Below are 19,573 nucleotides of genomic sequence, written 5' to 3' on the forward strand. Positions count from 1 at the left end.
AAATATCTATTCATTGGTGTGTGTGTTACGATTGGTGTGTGGTGTGTGTGTGGTGTGTGTGTGTGTGTGGTGTTTTGTTGTGTGGGTAGGGGCAGGGTACCAAAGAACACCCGTGGCAGGTCAGAAGATAACTTTGTGGGGAAGTTTCTCTCTTCTCTTTCCACCTATACCTGGGTCCTAGGGTCCCTAGGGATCAGAACTCAGTCATCGGCTTGGTGTGGCAAGCCTCTTTATCTGTTGAGCCATCTCATAGGTCCAAACAGTTTGTTCTATTTATCTATTTAATTTTAAAAAGTTACATTGTTTATCTCTGTGCATGCATGTGCACACGTAGGACAACATTGGGAGGTCAGTTCTCTCCTTGCACTACATGAGTCCTGGGGAAGGGACATAGGTCATACACGTTTGGCTGCAAATGTCTTTACGTGGGCCCCAAGAAAGCATTTAAATGAGACAATTTTTAATGGGCAGCAAATAAAAGGATTCTTTTCATTTCTTCTTCCTCTCCCTCCTCTCTTCTTCTCAAATACTTGTGGTTTGTTTTGCTTTAATAAACAACTGATAGTTTGTTTTAAAAGAACACAGAGGGAGGGGTGCCTACAGGGCAGCAGATAAGCACAAGCAGTGTGTGTGTGTGTATGTGTGTGTGTAATGTGTGTGTGTGTGTGTGTGTGTGTGTGTGGTGTTTGTCCAGACCTCTCCCGCAGGGTAATAAACAAGGACCTGCTTCAGGTACAGACAGCTGGCGGGGGATGGGGAGGAATGTGCGGGCAGATTAACACCTGTCCTCACAGCTACTGCAAGGATGCTTAAGGCCTCCAGAAATGACCCTTGGTGCCGACTTGTCTGGATAGCCATCAGCGGGAGTTTTGAAGCAAGAATCTTCAAGTGGGCAGGAGGGTACTCAGCCCGCCCCCATGCCCTGTGCCTGCCTGCCTCCCTCATGAGGGTCCCCAGAGCTGAGCCTCCACCATGCAGTGCGCCTAGCTGCCTACTCGACCCTCTTCTTCCCTATCAACTGATACAGCACAGATTTTCACTTGTACTGAGGGCTGAGCTCCATGTAGGATGAGCAGCCAGCTCCTGGACCACTCTTCTCTTCCCCAGGAGCTGGGTCTGGCCCTATTCCAGCCAGCTCCTTCCCTTGCCATCGGCTGCCCTGGCCTACTGTCCAGACAAATGAGTGGCTGACAATACCCAGATGTCCCGGAATCCTGCCTCCTGGTCCCCCACAACTGCTGGCCTGCAGAGTTGGAGCCTGGGGTAGCATCTGCCCTGCCTGAAACTTGTTGCCACCTCTCAGAGGCTGTTGAAAGCCCCACTCAGCAGAGCCCTTTCAGGATGGTGGACCCGGGAGCCAGGCCACTCAGAATGGATGTTTGACACCTGCACTGGGACTCTGGAGTCCCAGGCTCCAAGAGGTCTAGGAGGGCTGGAGAGGGGGCAGAGTTACAGAACTGTCCAGATACCAGAGAGGACACAGCGGGAGACCTAACACTTTGCAGGAATCAGGGAAGGATGCTAGCGCAGCCTCCGTTGGCTCATCAGTAGGATGAGGGGGTCGGTAGAAGGACCATGATGCGCGCACCATGGCAGTCTCAGTTGCTCAGCATATTAAAAGAAAAAAAAAAAGATTTATTTTTTTAAATGTGGTGTTTAGTTGTGTGTATTCCACATATGTGAGTGCCCATAGAAGACAGAGAAGTGTAATAAAGGATCTTCTTATACTCCTGTTTTCTAGGGTTTTCCCCCTAGGATTTTTCTATGGATATATGCAGCTGTGAGCTGGTTCATGGAGGTGCTAACATCCCAACTTGGGTCCCTTGGAAGTAGCAGCCAGTGCTCTTAACCGCTGAGCCATCTCTCCAGCTTCTACAACAACATTTAAATAACCAACTCACCTTATCAAAGCACCTGGTTGGTTAGCAATGAAAGCACTGGGCAGTTCTCCCTGGTATTGCGATAGGTTAGTTTCCAAGATGGATACCAAGTCTCCAAGATCCTCATATTGCACTGGAAAGGATTTTTTTTTTTTTTTTTTTTTTTTTTTTTGGTTTTTCGAGACAGGGTTCCCTGTAGTTTCTAGAGCCTGTCCTGGAAACTCACTCTGTAGACCAGGCTGTCCTTGAACGCACAGAGATCCGCTTGCCTCTGCCTCCTGAGTGCTGGGATTAAGGCGTGCGCCACCACCACACCTGGCAACAGCTGCCATTTCCATTGCACTACACCCGTACTTCTCAACCTTCCTAACGCTTTGGCCCTTCAGCAGTACAGTTCCTCACACGTGGGTGACTCCTAACAGTAAAATTATTTTGTTGCTACTTCCTAACTGTAATTTTGCTACTGTTATAAAGTATAGTATAAATATCTGTAGGGGACCCCTGTGATGGTTGGTTGACTGCCCCCCCTCCCGCAAAGGCAATTCATGAGTGGAGTTCCAGGACAGTCAGGGATACATAGAGGAAAACTCTGTCTCAAAACAAAAACAAAACAACAAACAACAACAAAAAACAAGATTAAAAAAAAGAAAAAAAAAAAAAGAGGCAGTTTTAGAGGAATAAAAAGATAACTCTCTGTTGCTTCTCCAATCTTTCCCATGCACCCACCATGGCAGAACCTGGAAGGACCAGAGGGCCTGGCATACAGTTGAAGACAAAGGAAGCAGGGAATAAAAAATGTAGTTTTTTATTAGCTTTTTGGGTGTGATAAACACCTGGCACCTGAGGTCAGGGGAGACTTTGCCATGTATGATGTCATGTTTGTGTAGAAGTGTGGTGTGGTGTGGTGTGGTGGTGTGTGTGTATGTGTGTGTGGAGAAAGAGAGAGGGAGAGGGAGAGGGAGAGGAGAGGGAGAGGGAGAGAGAAGAGAGAGAGAGAGAGAGAGAGAGAGAGAGAGAGAGGGATTTCACACAAGAGCCACCACAGAGCCTGACTCAAGTCATGGGGGAGAGCAGAAGTTGTGAAGGGACAGAGGGCACAAGACTAACTTCAAGGATGACAAGGAAGGACTGACTGGGAAAACAGACACCATCCTCCTCAGGAGCCTGGTGCCCTAGGAAGCAGGTGGAGATTTGGGGGTGGGCAAGCTGGCTCCTGTGGGTTTTTTGTCCCTCAGAACCCCCAGGCTTCAAGCCTGAGCTGTCTTGTCGCCACCATCCGCAAATGCCCTATAGCCTAGTGCCATCTGAAGTGTGAGACCCTCCTACCTCTGCTTTCCACCCCCCCCCCCCCCCATATCTGGGTGATGTTGACACACAGCACCGTGTCAGCTAGAATCATCTTTTTAAAAAGACATTGCAGGATGATTTTCCAATAAGAGAAATATTGCTGGGTGGTGATGGGGCACGCCTTTATCCTAGTACTCAGAGAGGCAGAGTCAGGAGGATCCTATGATGAATTTGAGGTCTAGCACTGGTCTAGACATTGAGTTACAGGAGAGACTCCAAAGCTACACAGAGAAATGTTGGACTTGAAAACAAGAACAAAAAAGAGAAGTATCAAAATGTAACGGAGGAATTTGGGGCGTGAAGGATTGTGAGGAGTTTGAATCCAGTCTGGGAGCTACATAGGATAGATCTAGACTAGCCTGGGCTACAGAGTGAAATTCTCCTCTCTCCTCTCTCCTCCTCCTCTCTCTCTTTCTCTCTCTCTCTTCTCTCTCCTCTCTCTCTCTCACACACACACACCTTCTACACAAACATGACACCATACATAGCAAAGTCTCCCCTGACCTCAGGTGCCAGGTGTTTATTACACCAAAAATGTAATAAAAAACTACTTCTGGCCGGGCGGTGGTGGCGTACGCCTTTAATCCCAGCACTCGGGAGGCAGAGGCAGGCGGATCTCTGTGAGTTCGAGACCAGCCTGGTCTACAAGAGCTAGTTCCAGGACAGGCTCCAAAGCCACAGAGAAAACCCTGTCTCGAAAAAAAACAACAAAAAAAAACAAACAAACAAACAAAAAAAAAAAAAACTACTTCTAAGCAGGTTGATGCAGGAGGGCCATGAGTTCAGTGTCAGTTATCTGGACTACATAGTGAATTCATTTCAACCTGAGCCACACCATGAGACCGTGTCTCAAAAAACAAAACAAAACACCACACACACACACACACACACACACAATACCCAAAATTACCTTTGAGCTATATATACAACATGTGAGTAAATTTTATTTTTAGACCTGGGTTCCATCCAGAAAATATGTCATTATTACATATAATCAGATGTCAAAAAAAATCTAAACAAAGAAGGAGGGGAAGGCAAGCAGGGCAATCCTATTCCTCTAACTTGCAAAGGGCTGAGGATGGAGCCCAGTCAGTAGAATGTCTGCTTAGCACACAGGAAGCTCTGGTTCCCTGTAAATGGGCTATGGTGGGACACACCTGTAATCTCAGCACTGAGAGGCCAAGGTCATCCTCAGCTCTACGTGGAGTTCCAGGCCAGTGAGAAACAGGAGACCCTGTCTGTCTCAAAACAACAGCAAAACCTAATACTTAATTACTTAGCTCTAACCACATGCCCCAAGTAAATTTTGTGACCTGAGGCTCCTTGGTATGTCGCCTATAGCAGGACCTCCTAGTTCTGTTTTTGAAAGGCAGCTGAGGCTTATGGAAGGGGAAGGACTCATTCAGAAGTCCTGGGTTCTAGACCCCACACTCTCTGAGGGAGGTATATCAGAATCTGTACACCCTACAGGCTGGGTCTATAAGCATCAATCACATTGGAGCCCAAAGGCATACCCAGAGTCAACTCTGCCTACTACAGAGTGCCCACCTGCCAGATGGGCCCTAGCAGGGCCACTGCTAATGGCCACTAATAGTTGTAGGACACTAGAGTGACAGAAGTTGGTGAGTACCCTTCCAGATGTGGAAAGGGAGACATGTTCAGTATGTTAGCCTTTGGGAAACAACCAGTGGAGGCTCCGATTGGAACCCCAACCATAAATTTTAGTCCTGCAATCAGCCAGCTCGGTCACAACTCATTCCCCCTTCCTCAATCCTTTCCTCTCCCAAAGGAGCAGAGAAACTGAGGCCCCAAGCACAGCAAGCCTCCAGGCTGCAGAGCCTTTGGGGGAGTTGAGACCAAGTCTGGAGCCTCCAGAGAGAGGCAGGAAGTGAAACCTAGAGCCATACCAGCTCATTGGAAAATGACCTGGTTCAGGCTGCAGTCTGGGTCAGGGTTGCTTCTGCAACCCAGATGGGAGATGGGTTTCTGGACACACCCCAGGGGATGAAGTAAGGCTGACAAATTACCTGGACACCTGAAAGAAAGAAGCGACAGGGACTCTGACCTTGGCTTTTGAATCTGAATTGGTGTACAGGGTGTCTCAAGTCCCTGATGAAGCCAATGCCAGGATGAAAGTTGGTGAGACAGTCTTTCCTCTCTATGTATGACACCAGGAAAATGATCTCACTCCTCTGAGAGCAAGGAGGTTTGTGCCTTGTGTCTCTGGTCCTCCTTCCCAAGGAATCTGCATAAGACTGGAATGCCTAGTTCTTCACCGAAGTTGTTTGAAGTGCTTGTCAAATGGGAATCCAGTAAATACTGCGTTGGGCATAGGTCTTAACGTCTTAACTAGGAGGATACAGGCCAGTGTAATCAAACGTCTTCAAAATCATTATCTCAGATGGCTGTGGAATCTCGGATTTGTGTTTCAGATCCAAGATGTCTCAAGAAGGAAGAACTCTATCCAAGGACTCACAGCAGGCTCTGGCCTCCAAAATGGGAGGAGGAGGGGGAACCATTACCAACGGTCCTTCTCAGGGAGTTCGGACCATTCCCAGCGTTTGGCTCGGATGCCTCCGGCTAAGGTTGGGGCTCAAGGATGAGAGTCTGGAAAGGAGAGCAGGGGTAGAAGAAGCTAATTCCTGTCCTGTCCAAGGAACCGGAGAGAACCGGAAAGGAGAGAAGTGGCGGTGGACAAGATCAGAGCGGAAGAAAGAAGTCAGGGGAGAAACAGACCGAAACAGACAGACGGAAGGAGGAGTGCCGCGCGCAGGGCGCCGGGCCCAGGCGTCCAAGCCGACTTCCCGCCGCTCCCCACACGGCCCAAGACCAGCCCCCACCGAGACCGGGCTCGCTCGACAAAACCAGCCCCAGGAGTCCTGGCCAGACCGCTGGGGCTTGATTCATTTCTTGACTAATATCTGAAGCTCCGTGGTCCCTTCTTTTCAGGCTCAATTAATTCGCCACGGGCGGTGGGGAGAGGCTTGCGCTGAGGAGGGCCGCCTGGAGCCCCTTTGTGAAGGGTTGTCTGGGCTATATTGATTGCACACACCACACACACACACACACACACACTTTTTTTTTCCATTAAAAAAAAATCTTGGAAGATCATCTCATTTCCAAAATTTAGAGTTTGTCCTCCTGCCACAACCCCGAACCCCCATCAGTTCCATCGCCCTCTTGGATAACGCACAAAGATAGTGACGCAGGATTGGGGTGTAGTTCCATTGATAGAGAGCTTGCCTAGTATGCAGGGGGCCCCGGGTTTTGATCTCTGGACTGTGGGCAATGGAGTGGAGGCTGAAGGATCAGAAGTTCAAGGCTGCTGCATAATGAGTGATTCTAAGGCCATTGGAGGACCGCCCAGCCATTCAATAAGCAAAAGCCATTGAGTGTTTTTTTTTTTCTGGGGTTTTTTCTTTTTTTTTTTTTTTTAGGGGGCGGGATTGCTCCGGAAAGAGATTAGCTGTGCAGCTCTGGGCTGAGTTATCTAAGTGCCCCACTATGTCGGTTCAGTCACCTGGGACAGATAAACTGTTTAAGTTACTGCTTCCCCTCCTAGGACCAAACAAATGGGTCGGGGTGTGAGAACACTAAGGCCATTCCCATCCCCATGAGGATTGCTTGAATCGTTGTCACTTGCTAACTGACTTCTGGGGTGAGCAACTGGGAACTGAGAGACTAGCGAATGGTCTGGGGTCTGAGATTCAAGAAGGGAATCTATGATGCTTGGGAGGTCTCAGGACCTGGGTGGTATATTGAAGCCCTTTGCCCCGGAGTGGAAGAGGAAAGTGATTTTCTTGGCTTCCTGAAGGGCCTGTCAGGATTGGGCTAGACACGCTCAGCTACCTGGGAGCTAGACTTGAAAAGCCACCTTTTGGGTGGAACTCAGCAGGCAGCAATGAGAAAGATCTATCAGTTTCTCAGTGGAGCGAGAATGGTCTCAGTCTATTAGGTTGACCTCACAGTGGGGTGGTCCTCTCTCCTCCTTCATCCATCATCCTAACAAAGTCTAGACAAAAATATAGACCAAAGGAAGTCAAAATGCCTTCCTTCCCAAAACTGTTGGGAAGTGGCGTCACCCTGCTCAGTCACCTGAAGGCCATCAAAATCACTTCTTCCCTAACAGGCACACTAACTCCTATACACTCATTAAAAAAAATCTCATCCTGTTCTCTAAAACCAAATTAAAGAAGAATTTGGCCTATCCAGTCTGTCTATCAGCAATTATCTGAGGATTGTATCACCTGCGCCAGAGGTTGCTCTAAGGCTTTGGGGCAATGATGGGGAGTGGGGAGGGAATTATGGGAACCCCTTTGCTATTTTAACAACGCGCTGGGGATAAGCCTCCTCGTGGGTCTAGAAGCTCTCAATTTACTTATGCAAAGCCACTGCATAAGCAAAGTACACACGCTGGGTGGAAGACCTGTGAGGTGCCTTTAGAGCTCACGCTCTGGGGGCAAGCAGCTCTTAGGAAGTCTGCACTGTGCATCTGCTAACCCTGTACTCTGTGGGGACCTGACTGTTGGTCCAGCTTCTGAAGTTGCCAGAAGCCAACTTCCCTAACCCCCGCCTCTCCACTGCCTAGCGCTGCCTTTCTTAAGGTCTTAGACAGAAGCAAGCCCTTCCACCCCCATGCTTCCTAGGTTTTAATTTCCCTCATTTTCAAAATGGGGTAAGATGTATTTTTTTAACCCCAACAAACAAAGCTCAGATGGCAAAACTCCATTGGAACCCTTGCTCCTGCAAGCTTCCAGACAACCGATGTGCAGTGCAGTGTCTGGGACTTGAATCTACTCATCGGACACTTGTGGATCTTCTAGTGGGTTTTACCATCCCATATAGCAAGCTTCTTCTTTCCTCTTTCCCATCTTAGAATAGGTCTGCTTTCCTAGTCTTGTTTGTCATGCTAGAATCCATTTGAGAAGGTACATATAGTTTAGGTACTAATTCCCTTGAAATGTAGTAGTTTGGAGTAAGACATTGTCCTTTTGTTGTTTTCGTTGTTACTGCTGCTGTTTTTATTTTATTTTTCTTTTTGAAAATGGGTCTTGCTCTGTAGCTAAGCAGACCTCCAACTTACTGTAATACTCCTGCCAAGCAACCTAAAGGAGAATTCCCCCTTTAGCTCTCTCTCTCTCTCTCTCTTCTCTCTCTCTCTCTCTCTCTCTCTCTTCTCTCTCTCCTTTGACTTTGTCTACCCCTCACCAACTGTCCACTTACTAAATAGTTAACGAGTGCCTGTTTGACACGCGGGAGTGGAGGGGCTCTGTTGAAATAGGAAAGCCAGGTCTCCACCCAGACCACAGGAAACTGGGAACTGCTTGTAGTGGCTCTCTAAGCTCCTCTTCACTTTAAGTCCAAGAGAGTACTGGATGCCCTGCAAAGCTCAGGAAGTCTTCCAGTGTGGGGACCAAGCTTCCCTCTTCACGTGAAGAGGCAGGGTTTGATGTGTAGCCCTGGCTGGTTTTAAAGCTCCCTGTGTAGACTAGACTGACAAAGACCTGGTAAGCCTCTTCTGACCCTACTTCCTTAGTGCTGGGATATAAAAGAGCTACTCTTAGCTTAGACAAAGGTTTATATTTTTAATTTAAATTTATTTATTAATGCCATATGAGTGCTTTGCTTGCATGTGTCAGGTCCCCTAGAACAGAATCAGGATCGTTGTGAGCATCACGTGGGTGCTGGGAACCAAACCTGAGTTTTTGCAAAAGCAGAAGTTCTCTTGATGTGGAGCCCTTTCTCCAGCGTATAGTCTGAAGTGGTTGTTTGTTGTTGTGTTGTTGTTTTGTTTTGTTTTGTTTTGTTTGGTTCTGTAGCTTTGGAGCCTGTCCTGGTTTCTCTTGTAGACCAGCTGGCTTGAACTCACCAAATATCCGCCTGCCCCTGTCTCACAGAGTGCTGGGATTAAAGGCACGTGGCCACCACTCCCCTGGCTGTAGTCTGAATTTTTAATCACTTGGGATGGAGGAGTCCCTTTTCCTAGGACCACTGAAACCATCTGGGAAACTGCAGTGTCCGGACCCCAGGACATCCTAGATCCCTCAGGAGGAGTCCTTAGTTGGAGTGGGCTCACTCAGTCCAGCGTGCCCGCCCCCTCCCCCGCTCCGTTTCCTCTGGCCCCTCCACTTTCCTGGCTTACCTAAGGCGGATCCCTCACTTCTACCCAGAGGGAGCCAAATTTAGGAAAAAGGTGTGCGGTGGTTCTGGTATTCGGGAAACCAAGTGCCGTTTGCGCACCTCGGTTCCCCTACCCACTCACCGCGCGCAACTAGAGCGGGTAGAGTCCCTCAGAGAGGAGGCGTATTTTCAGTACCCCCACTCTGTGTATTCCCGGTCCTTTTTTTCCAGCTCCCCAGAGGAATTCACTTTCCAGATCTCTCACTCATTAGATGATCCCCCCTTCCTTCCTGACTTTGTGCCCTTTGGAACAGTCATGGGGAGGGCACAAAAAACGAGGCCTTTCCCCACTTCCCCACAACCCAGAGTGTCCCCAAGAGATTTGCTCAGGCCCTGGGAGGTACTCGGAGGCCCGCCATGTTTCCCCCAGCGCCATCCAGCGGCTGCGCGGCCCGGTCACTTTCTTCTAAGGTCCTCAGAGCTTCTCCAGGAGCAAAGAGGAGGTGGTCCCTCATTGAGCAACGGCCCTCCTTCCCTTCTCCTCTCCTCTAAAGTAAGGTACATTCAGTCCTGGCTCTGCCTAGCGCTGATTGGGGGTCACCGCGCGTTTAAAGTACTCTCCCTATTACTATACACACAGTGTGTATAACCGGCAGGGAATGGTTCAAAAAAAATGGGGTTGGTGGTGTTGGCAACACCACTCCCTGGAGACTTCCCTGTGGCAGCTGGGGGATTCAGCCTGGGTTAAGTGACGCTTGCAGCTCCCGGCATCGTCGCGGACGTGTTCGGTCCTGTCTCTCTAATTGTAACACCTATGACCTTATACTGGCTGGAGTCAGGGCGCCTAGATGCCCGCCCTATTCTTAGATGCAATGCAGACTGGGAAAACTTCATCTCCCCTGCTCCAGCGCCTCCAGAAAGGCAGCTTCTCCCCGCACCTAATCCTGAAAGCAAAGCGGGGAAAAACACTACTTACATACATTGAGGGATGTTATCACTAATTTTTTGGAAACGTTGCCTAGGCACACACGCATTACATATATATTGAGCGGGTTAGTGGGAGACATTAAAAACATCGAACGGTCGGCAAGGAGGGCATATATTCTCCAATTCCCTGGTAATTTGTAAAAGACAGCACTTTATTGCTCCAAGAGAGAGTAAGTGTGTATGTGTACAGCGTTAATTAACTCTGTCTAGATGGATCAATAGGCGGTGTGCCCGTGGGGTGAGATTGCAATGAGTTTTTAATCAGAGATTTAATTTCATATTCTGAGCTACTTAGAAAGCCCATATGTATACACTTTTGCCCACAAAGAACTTGAGAAATACAGATGTGACGTTTAAATGGCGCAATTGCATCACAAGCCGCAAGGTTGCGCTGAAGCGCATCTTAGCAACTCCGCACGCATTAGGCGTATCTACGCTGAAGTTCTAGAGGCTTCAGAGTCCAAAAACCAGACCCACTGCTGTAGATTGAATCTGAAGCCATTGTCTGATACTGCCACCAAGGAGAGTTTCTCTTGATGCCCAAGCCCTACTCCCTTCATTCTGCCGTCTCTTTCCACAAAAAATAAATAAATAAAAAGAAATACAATTTTCAAAGTTTGTCTTTCACTCAAATATCTGTTGTATAAAAATCTATTCCAGTCCCTTCAAAAACATCATAGCCTCCAGTCAAAAAGCTTTTTACCACCCCTCAACAATTCCTAAATTCTAGATGGAGAAATGAAATAGAAGAAGCCTGCTGGGGTTATTCAGGACATGAATGCATGAACATAAAAGTGAACCAAACCCGTCATATTTTAACTTGGTCTAATAGAAAAATCTTAACTCCACTGGACCATGTTTCCTCCTCTTCCTCTTGTTTTCAAAAGAACTACAGTGTGTGCTGTGTAGGGGGTGGGGTGGGGAAGGGCGGGAGTGTGGAAGGGGAGGGGGAGCGGGCAACCACTTGGAATGAAAAAGAAAAAAAAACGAGGCGATATTTACACCTGCGAACTTGGATGGTTGTGTTCGGCCCCAATTGGTTTAATTGTAAATCTTTTCCTCATGGCTTCCAACTCCTGGACCCTGTGCGTCTGGGTTTAATAATGCGTCCCCGGCACCCCCATCAAGGTCTAGCTGAAAAGAGACAATCCCCCGCCCCACCCCCACCCAGCTCAGAGGTAATTAGAGCAGCCATTCCTGCCCCCACCTCCCCCAACCAAACTGGAGATACTAGCAGACCACGTGGGAGACCTCCGAAGACCACAAGATGTTTCAAAAGCAAATCAAAAGTAGGGGCGGCGGCCCTCTGTTCTCCCCATCTCTCCCCTGCACCTTTGGTTTGGGGGGGGCGGGAGCAGGGATCGAGGGGCGTCATACAAAGCAACTCTTGGGCTTCCAGCTGTAAGGTTGGCTTGTTTTTAGGATTAACGGCCATCCAAAACAAAACAAAACAAAAAAGGAGAGAAGCAAACAAAAAATTAAAAGCACCCAGCAGCAGCGGCCAAGGACGCTCCCTTCACCCCGTTTCCCACTCGACCCCACTTTTGCGGTTCATCTCGGCTCTCTCCCCACCCCAGTCTCTATTCACCCGGACAGTTGTTTGTCCAATACTTTGAGAGACTGGAGATCCATTGCCTGTATTTTCTTCCAACAGTTTCTTTCATTTTTCGCACCTCCCCACCCTGCAAGATTTCCTCCACTCAATCCCGAATTGTTCTTTGCAAGCGGAGGCTGGAGTCAAACATGAAAAGGAAAAAAAAATTGAAATAGATTTTTTTTAATGATTGGCAGTCTTTGGGGAAGGCTTCCCACTGCATCACTGCAATGTTGCTTTTTTGTTCCCAAAGATTAAAAGAGACCATGTTTACCCGGGTTGGTGAGAGCTAGTGCCGCCCGAACCTGCACGCGCCATAGGGGATCAAGCCAGTAACCTGCGCAGTCACCTGCGCGGTTCCCGGGCCCATCTGGACCGGGATCCGCGAATCCGAGGCACTAGGGAAGGCCAGCTGCGTGTTGTGGCCCCCTCTGAGCACCAGAATAACGTTTGGGGAGAGATTCAAGTCTCACCTCCCGCTCAACCTCGGGTGCAGCTGGAATAGGAGGCAAAGAGTGTTTTCTGGTACCCCGCATTCCGTGAGGGCCCTGGTTCTGCACGGAGATCGGTGGCACCTTCCGAGCTGGGAGCCGTGAGTAAAAAGGGGGGAACATTTGGTGAAGCCCCCACCCTCGAACGAAAACTACTGAAAGTCGCCTTCTGGGGGTGGCTTCGACTGCCCTTCACCCACAGCTTCCTTCAAGGGGGGCAAAGGAAAGAGCACAGGTTCCCTCTCCCGTGCAGGAGAGGAGTCTAATGGAGTCAGAGAAAGAAACTCTCAGGAAAGCCCTCGCAATCCCCAACATTCTCTTTCCCTCGTCCTTCCTCTGAAAGATAAATGATAAACCCCAACTCGCCCAAGAAGGAAAAAATGAGAAAGCTCTCCACGACGCGTGGAGTGTCGTGTGTGTGTGTGTGTGTTGTGTTGTGTGTGTGTGTGTGTGTGTATTCAAACAAACCAGCGAGAACCTGGGGTACTGCCCATGTGCCTCCTTCATACCACACAAAACATAGGGCGGCTAAAAGTGCGCAGGGTTGGGTGTACACACTGGGAAGATGGAGTGGCTGGGGTGAAAATAACAACATTTTGTAGAGGTCCGCAGTCCTGGAAGGGGAGAGAGTGTGTGTGGAAAAGAGGTTAGGGAGGTAAGTCTCACCGGAGACCTGTATGTGATGCTCCCCTTGCTGAACAGTGTCCATTGGCACAGAAGGTGGAGGTGGCCTAGGGACTGCTGCCTGATTCCATGTTTGTGAGGAGGAAAGATGGCCAGCTTGCCTGACTTTGGGAGAGCTGTTTCTGAAAAATGCAGGTCGGAATAAGTATCTTGAATCTAAGAGCTAGCAGCCATTTGTCCAGCCCCCTACCTGCCAAGCCTATCAGCAAACCAGAGCCCACAACTATTGCCTCAGGACTACAAAACGATAAGTTTGGGAAAGATTATCATCATCATCATCATCTTAATTTTTACAGGAAAATGCAAGGGGAGAAAAACCAGATGGGTCTTTAGATGAATGCCCATCTCATCTCTGGAGCTGTGATTACTCTAGCACAGCTCCATCTTTGGGGGTTTTCCTGGTGCCACTGGCCTCTCCCTCTTTGGTCACACAAACCACCTTTGAGAAGCACACAGCTCTTACTTTTGGGTCCATGGGCAAGCTGGGTGTCTGGCCAAAGGGCTAAAGGAACGCTACAAGGAGGAGAGAACCCCCCAAAACACAAGGACAACCTCTGTGCCCCTTTGCTGCTTTCATTTGTGTCTTGTTTGGAGATAGGATGAAGCAGCACCAGGCACCCTGAACTCTGGGCTCTGTCCCTGTATAATTGAAACCCAGGTAAAGGGTGGGGGGTGCAGTAATGGATACTTGTGTTCAGATTAAGGAACGTGTCCTGGGCAACCAGGGGACAGTTAGTTCAGCAGATTTGGAGGTACCCATCTTTCTCTTCTGGCCGGATCAACCTTCCCGACAGTAGCAGTCACTGAATTTGCTATGCTCTCTCCCTTAAAGTCTTCTCTTGTCCCCTCTGCCCCATCTGTTCCCAGGGGGTAAGACTCCAAGACCTCCATAACCCTGGCATTTAATGACAGAAGCAACAAACCAGAAGAAGTGAGGAAAAGTGAGCTTCTCCTGAATGCCACCATCCAGGTGAACGCTGGAGCAAATGTTGTTTTTCCTTTCATTCTCTTAAAAGGCCACACCACACACACACACACACAACACACACACATACCACACACACACACACCACACACACACACATCACACACACACACACCACACACATACACACACATACACACACATACACACACAAATTTTGGCATGGATCACTGAGGATCTGTTTACATCTTAATCTGGAAAGATGGTATTGAAGAAAGAGGGGTGTAGGGTGGGTCAAAATGCCTGGGGATAAGAGTCAATTCTGCCCTGTGTCTTGTAGATTCTAGGTCAAATTGAGAGAGAGAGAGGAGAGAGAGAGAGGAGAGAGAGAGAGAGAGAGAGAGAGAGAAGAAATTCCAAGCTTTTTCCTTGTGAATTCATTTCTGCTAGAAATGAATAAGTAATAGTCATTGTGTTATCTTTTTATATTGGGTAAAAACACACACACACACACACACACACATCTGGAAGATGCTGGTGGGTTTGAAATTAGAAAACCACAATCAGTTCCTTTTCTCAAGGGGGGGCATTCGAAGATGTATTAGAAGCATCAACCTCATCCAACTACCTTGATTTCTCCCTCCTTACTGCCTCCACATTTAGCTGCATTATAACTGTATCTATAAATTCCCGCCATTTTTGGAGGTGATTCTCTTTGATAGAAGTGGGTGCTAAAAGAAATAGTGTGGAGGGGTAAAATCCATTCATGTCTCCTCTGCCATATTTACATTAACAGGGGGTATGATAAGCACTGTACACACACAAAAAGTGACACCGCCGAGAAAACTGCACAAATGAACTGACACCCACCCACACACGCCTAGAGAGTGCTGACCATTGTCTATCTCACTCTCTGCCTCAGACTCTTTACTGGTCCGCCCTGAATCAATAATTTAAAAGGATGTTGGAAGACAGAGAAAAATCTCTTACAGGAAAGGACATGTCCTGATGGAGAAAGGCAGAAGCTAGGAGCTGGGCTTTGGAGACTGGGTGTGCACCCCTCACCTTGGGCTCTTGTCCCGAATGGGAAGGGGATTCCAAGACATAGAAGTCAGGGATACTGGCCAAATCACGAACAAGGAAGAGAGAAGGAGACACTTGCAGACAAATGGGCCAAGTCAACTGTTTTATCTCTCCCAGTCAAAGCAAGGAGGCTAGGTGTTTGTGTTAGGAGCCCAGGGAAGATGGTACCTCTAGTCTGTCAACTGGAAAAAGAGGAGGGGTGAGTTAAGAATGACAGGGAGGAATTCAGAAAAAAGCCAAGAGAGCGGGGAAATAGAGAGAAAGAAAATAGTAGACAAGATTACAACAATTAAAAAGTAAAAGCCAGTGAAGGAGAAAACACGAGGGTGCTTGGTGATTGACCTAGGGAAATGGAACAGGAGACAAACCGGGCCATGTAAGGAAACCTAGAGGAAGCTCACACTTGTGCATTCAAAAGTTCAGAGTGGACAGAGCAAAGATAAAGAGGGAGAGGAGGGGAGGGGGCTTAGAGGGAGGAAAAGAAAAGAGAGGTGGTATGTTCTGTCTTTGGCAAAAAGAAAACTAAGGACACCCCTTCTCCAAGGGACCAAGTCCCCAGTCCAGAGGGAAACCCAAGCTCTTCCAGCAAGTTTTGGGGAGGTAAGGGAGACCCAGAATCCAGCTTCTTTCTAAGATGAACGGTGTACAACTGAGGGCATAGGGAGTGCTGGTGGGGAGAAGGACCTGAAGGACCGGTTAAGGTTGTCCAGATGCCCAGAGGGGCCAGGCTGTGGACCTTCCTATAAAGAAAACTCTGTCTCCCCAAACTTTGGTCTCACAAAGGAGACCGCTCTTAGGAAGTTTGAAAGTGCCTCCGTGTCAGAGGAGCTGAGATCCCGGGATGAAATCAGCCAGGGCATCAGGCCTCAAAGAGCCATTTCCACCCTGCCAGACTACCAAGAACTCCTTCCCAGTAAAGTTATTATCTCGACTTCTCCCAATTTCATAACCAGGTCTCAGACCCTCAGGAGAAAACGCCATGCCCTCCTGTCAACAAGACGTCCAATATAGTGACAAACCTTGGACCGAATAAAGCTGTGGGGTGAACTGAGGGGCGAATGTTTTAGAGAGTATAACAGTGCCTCTCACAGAGTCCTTGCCAGACCTCACGCAAGCGAAGCAAAAAGTTCCCCGAAGCACAACCACCCCGCCCACACCCTATCCTTTCCCTCTCTGCTTCTCCCTCTCTCCTTCCCTCCCTTCCTCCCCTCCCTCCCTCCCTTCCTTCCGTCCTTCCTTCCTTCCTTCCTTCCTTCCTTCCTAATTTTCAGATAGACACCATTTGATCACAAAGGGGCAGTTGTATCTCCTTTCGAGTGTGAGGCAGGAGGTGCCACAGGGAAAACAGAATATTGCAGGGACGCCTTCCCATTCTCAGGCTTGCTGATGCCTGCTGGACTGTTGCCTGAGGCCTGTGATCCCTGTCTCATTCCCCCCCTCCCACTTTGAAGTCCCAATATCTCCTCTTTTGCTTCAGAAGCTTGCTGGCTTTGCAATGTTTTTATCTTGTTCAAAACCCCAGTCCCTATAGTGCAAGAGGACACACACACACACACACACAACACACACACACACACACACACAAATCCTCTTATTGCAAAAGGTAGGAGGACATTTCTTCTGTGGACACCGGATTTTCAATCTCTCACCCAGTTCTGTTGGAAAGACTGGCTAAATTCATCAAAGGAGTCTAGAAAGAGAACAAGCCTGCACCGACGGTCAGCAGCTGGAGGCTTAAGAAGGGGCTCGAGACCCGCTAACCTTGTGGCTTCTCCGGGAGGCCAGGCCTTCATAAGCCTGAGGAAGGCGCTTGGCCAATGTGTAACCCTAATGCAGTGGCCACCCAGGCCCCTTTTGTTTGTTCGCAATTAATCACCCAGTGCACGGTCGCGCCAGAGTGGGTTTATCACCCACTAGGAGGGGGGGGCGCGGGCGGGCACGCAAAGACGAAGAGGAGTTCGCACCTTCCCGCTTTTGATCCTTGCATCGCCGCGGCCTCCCTTACAGAACACGAGCCTCCAGGGGCAAGCGTCTGGGAGGGTCAAGCCGTAATTGGGCAGGAAGTTTGTAGACCATTAGCATATGTAGACATTTTCGATTCAAAATCCCGCAAACTTTCCTCCACCGCCCCCTTTCCCTAGCGCACTGGAGTGGTGGGTGGAAGCCAGAAGTGGCAAACTGGGGGTGCCCAGGGTTAGCTAGAGCTACAGTCAACATAGGCGACTAAAGGGTGTTTGTGTAGAGGGTGACATGAGGGTCAGAAATTGCTCTCAGTCCACGCCGAAGCCAAAAAACAAGGCCAGCTATTGCATGCAAAGTCTGCGAGCCTCGCCTGGCATTTGCCAGAGGTCAGACCCCGAGGCCAGAAGGCTGGGTATCCGTTGCCAAGGTCTCTCTGGCTAGCCCGTGGATCCTTAGGACAACCGCGAGGGTGAAGGGGGAGGGTGTCAAATACTCCGCAGTTGCACAACTATTTTCCTGCACTCCACGCGGGCGCACAGAGATCAACTATCCAATGCAGGCAGAGAAAATTTCTGGGTTCTAGGGGCTGGTCTGGCTAAAGTGGCTAGGCACGGAGGGGGAGGGGAGTCTTCTGCTTGCAGAGAATCAGCGGTGACCTCGGTGGCCCGTGCAGAGAGGGGCCTGGCTCGGCCTCTTTGCACCCTCGGTGATCTGGAACAGGGAGTCTGGGAAGGGGCTTTACGAGCCACCACCGCCTTACGTATCTCCTTCTCTTTCGTTTCTCTCCCTTTTTCTTCCTTCTCAACCGTGGACACACGGGAAAGAAAGGGGGCGAGATGGCAAGTCAGACCAAGTTCACAGAACGACTCTATTCTCATTGGCCGCATAAGAAAAGCTCGGGACTGGCGCCGAAAGCTCTTAACCTTGTACATCAAACCAGGGGAGAGGGTACTGCCCTATTCAACCAGTAGCTGCCAGTTCGGACCCGCAGTTGAAGAGGGGATGCTGGGGGTGGGTTGTCCTCAAGGGAAAAATCTAGAGGCAAATGGTCCACACGAAAATACTCCAAGCTTAATCTCTAGGCCCAGAAACCATTCCCTTTTCTGTTCCCTCTCCAAGCAAAGGTCTTGTCTTGTTCCCGAAAAAACGAAAAACTCTGCTGAGATTGTCCTTCACTTAAACTGGGATGCCCCAGCTCTCCACCCCTCAAACAAGGACTGTGGGTTTGGGGGGAGTCCTCTGACCCCAGCATGGGCCTGCGGTAACTGGGCTACCAGATCAAAGTCTCATCAGTCAGTTTGCCTTCCTCCTCCCCACCGTGGGCTGATTAGGGGACTGAGTCTCCTGACCTCTGGGGTAGAGGGGTGCGTTTCACCGGTTTGTTTTACAAATTCGCCCCCCGACTTCTGCCAAGATAAGTCCCCCCCACCCGGGTGGAGAAGGAACTGAGGCACCAAGAGATAAGTGCGATGCCTGGGGAAGATACCAGGCTTGGTGCACCTCCCCCAACCAACTCTTCCAGCCCCTGCCGGCAACTCCCCGCCGAGCTGGCCGGAGGTGAGGGCAGAGGCTGGGGGGGGGGGGGGAGAAAGGCCGACGACAGTCACTGCACTCACTTGTTTCAGCGGGCTTCGTTCTCTCTACACTCACAACCCCATCGGGTGGAACACCGGTAATCCGTATCCGAATGGAAGAGGAACTGGGCTCAAAAGGGTCAGTAGATACATTAAAAACAAACAAACAAACAAAACCGAGTCTGTAACGCGGAGCAAGTTTAGATTGGCCGGGCGCGCAAGCCTTGTACGTGTTTGCGTGTGTTTTTCCGCTTGGGGCTACGGGCCCAGGTCGGTGTTGGCGCTGGCGCGCGTTCGGGTACAGATACCCAGGGGGCGTTTGGGTCTCTGCACGTGACTGCGGGTGGGGAGCACGCACCGGGGAGAGAGAAAGATTTGTGGGATCCCATGCGGCCGGTGACTCGGAAAAGCCGGAGCACCCAGGCCACACCAGCTAAAGGACTTGATTTAGAGGCGGCTGGGCGCGTCCCTCCACGTGGGGCAGCAGAGCTGCGCCGCGAGCCTGGAGCTTTTGTTCACGCGCATTGGCCGAATGGGAGTCTCGGCAGCTGACTTGGCTAGCCCGAGGCCCGGGCAAAGGGAAGAAGCTGCGGATCTGTTCAGAGAAGCGGCCGAAGGCTTAAGCTGCTGCGCTCGGAGCGTGCGAGAGGCGAGCGCCCCCTGCCCGGCGCCACAGTTGCGGGGCAGGCTGCCTGGCTCCGCCCTCGCTCCCTCCCCCTTCCTCCCTGGCCCTGCCTCCTCCACGGTTCCCCGGGGTGTTGGATGGCTGAGGCCTTTCAGACGTGGCTGAGCTGAGAAAGGCCTGGGCGAGCTTCCTCTGGCTGCCGCGAACTCTCTTCTGGATCAGCCACCTAGAGGCGACTTTGGTGCGCGCGCGGCGCCCTGGGGCTCCCGCCCTCCCCTTCTGATCATGTGACATAAACGCA

Source organism: Arvicola amphibius, chromosome 10, assembly GCF_903992535.2.
Source record: "Arvicola amphibius chromosome 10, mArvAmp1.2, whole genome shotgun sequence".
NCBI lineage: Eukaryota > Metazoa > Chordata > Mammalia > Rodentia > Cricetidae > Arvicola > Arvicola amphibius.